The sequence below is a fragment of the Gadus morhua genome, chromosome 8 (assembly GCF_902167405.1).
Source record: "Gadus morhua chromosome 8, gadMor3.0, whole genome shotgun sequence".
Taxonomy (NCBI): Eukaryota; Metazoa; Chordata; class Actinopteri; order Gadiformes; family Gadidae; genus Gadus; species Gadus morhua.
The window spans coordinates 9,063,365-9,066,463 of record NC_044055.1 but is presented as its reverse complement, the minus strand read 5'-3'; positions in this window follow the sequence as shown (position 1 = coordinate 9,066,463).

Sequence of the window (3,099 nt, the reverse complement as noted above, 5' to 3'; positions counted from 1 at the left end):
ATTTAGCTATTGTCATTTAAAATTATAAATGTCTTTAAAGGTTATACACATACAGAAAAGATTATAAAGATAACATACAACCGCAGTGCATAGTTAGTATTCCCAACACAAATAGTGGGCGTCTGCCTTTCAATTCTCCCTGCATTTTACAACAGCGGTGCAGTCTGCTAACAAGTTTCTTTAAGTTTTAAAGGAGGTCACTTTTTCCCGAATACATCCGTTTTGGAATCCTTGGAAAAGCATGTTGCCGAGGCGATGGTTCAGCACATTTTGGAAGGTTGCAGATAACTCTAAAGGGAATATTATCTGCACGCCACTGGCCTTTATCTTCCTAACAGCCGGGCTCGGATAAGGAGCCATTGTGAAGGAAGTCATCAGCCAAAGAAAATAAAGATATCGTGTTCTTACTATACGTGGGACAAATGTGTTGATTTTAGAACTATTGAGTAAAAACAGCATTCCTTGCATCTTAACATTGAACAAAATGTATTTCTCACGTCATCCTAGATGAAGAAAAGAAGGATGATTGTCTCCATTAAATGTCTCCTCAATTAAGGCTCTGCAACAACACTTTGAATGATAAAGCGTTGTAATGACGTAGAAAAGTCAAAAAGTTGTAAGGACATAGATGGGGGGTCCTTACACAATGTGAATATGACAGAAGAGACACAAATAGTCACAAATAGTCTCACACATTCATGAGGAAAAACGTTTGAAAAGAATGCAAGGGTATTTCACCTACATTTATTTGGTAAACCCATGACGAATCAAAGCAATCCATCGCACCACAATAAAATAATTTGACAGCGTAATGATATGTCTAAGTGGGATAAAGCAGAATAGATGCAACAACGGGGGTGATCAGCCCGAAGGCAGACAGCTCGCCTGATATATGATCTGTGACTTGACATCTGATCTCCAGACCTGCCAAACACACATACACACTCACATATTCATGCCAACAAGGAAGCGAGGGAGGACACATACACACAAAAACACACATGCACACACACAGGGCGGGACGGTGTGCGACTGAGCATTAAGAAGAACAATGGGAAGACTCACAAGACACGCATTCTATAGCAAACACATACACACACGCGCACACAAATGCACGCCAACGCAAGGACGCACGCGGACGCACATGCACACAGAGGCAGGTAGGCATACAAGGCTGCTAGGCCATGTTGGAGTTGTGATGAGGGGACTCGGGGGGTCTTTGTATAAATATACAAACCTTTAACCAAACACGCCCGGCTGCCAGATTTCATCAGGCGGTCAAAGGGTTGAGCCTCTGAGACTGGCCCCTAAAAGGGTTAACAGAACGTGGACAATGAGTTGGGTGGGGATTCTTTAACTTCACTAAAAAGGATGATTCCAAGTCATACATTTTTATAAACTTCAAAAACAAAAACACCTCATGACGTATCTTAGGCTGGCTTGAATTGTTCATCTAGATACTGGCGTTTACTCTTATGTTGTGTCAACGAGTATGAGCACTTAATGGATGTGCACCGTGAATATTTTAGTCTATCCTTAAAATTGTATATGATTTGGATTCAATTTACATTGCAACAAGCCAAGTCAAATGAATCATTACCAGTAACTGTGATTGACGGTATCTTAAATGGCTTAATGTGAAATAGAAAACTTTTGGGGGATTTTTTAACCAAATTTATATTTTGTTGAGTCAAGTTCCGTTCTATGGATCCGGCTTATTTTGGCGTCACCCAATGGTCATTCTGGTTTAAAATAAAACAAATTTTCAAATATATATAGGCCACTAGGCCTCTCACCCAACCCTTAAGCCAAGAAACATTAAAAGTTAAATGAAAAAAATGCATTAAAAAACAATTCCCCAAACCAAGTGATTTAATCATGCTGAGAATGACCATATTAAGATAATACCCATATCTTATTTTATACATTTAGTCAAGTTTAAGTGCTAGGGCAAAACAAAGCCAAGGCAACTCTATGTGAGGGTAATGTTAGACTGGGGTTCTCTTTGTATTATGTATTACCTGTTGGGAACGTAAAAGATAACAATAAAAACATGTCGATCTCACTGACAGAAAAAAAACAAGGGCATTAGAAGCCACTAGAATTCAAAACGGACTGTCATGATCACTCCCCGTCTTCTTTTTCTCTATCCCTTTCTCTCACTCACACACACACACACATAAAATGTGAAAGACACATGCACGTCAAATTCGGGGCCACGGGAGACAAAGGTCTTGATGACTCCTGCAGGACGACAAGACACAATAAAAAGCAGAAGACAGTAAATCACACCTACACACGTACGCACACACACACACACACACACACACACACACACACACACACACACACACACACACACACACACACACACACACACACACACACACAAATACATTCTCTCACACACTTCAAACCTGTAATTTAAGAAATGCTGTGCTGGAGGAATGTAATAAATCTCCTGACAGCACAGAGAGAAGAAAAGAGAAGGAAGAAGAAAAGCACCAGTCGCGAGCCAGTCCTTCTCTGTTGTGTGTGTGTGTGTGTGTGTGTGTGTGTGTGTGTGTGTGTGTGTGTGTGTGTGTGTGTGTGTGTAAGGAGGGTGGGGTGTCGGTGTGTTAACTGATACAGGATCAAGCTGGGTGGTCCATTGGCTAAGCACACACCATTTTTGTGTACAAATAAACTTAACCCCCATACCGACGCGGTCCACCCGCCCACTTCTCCCCCCCCCCCCCCCCCCCCCCCCCCCCCCCCTCCCCCCTATTCTCCTGTGTGCGTCTGTTCACGGATGCACGGTGCGCGCATGTAAGCGTGCGTGCACAATCGACCGTGCCCCTCCCTCCCTCCCTCCCTCCCCCTGGCGTTCTGGCTGCCTGGTGACATGGTATTAGGGAGGGTTAATATGCTCATAAAAGATCAGGCCACAGTGAAGAATCACACTATATTATATACACACATGCACTCTCCTCACAAGGTAAATGCAACATTTAAAACACGGTCAAATTTAACGTTTATTTAAAGTTGTGTTAAGATTATTAAAACGGCAGCAGGGAAGTGAAAACTCTGAAACCAAAGAAAGGAACTCTGAATCTCTTG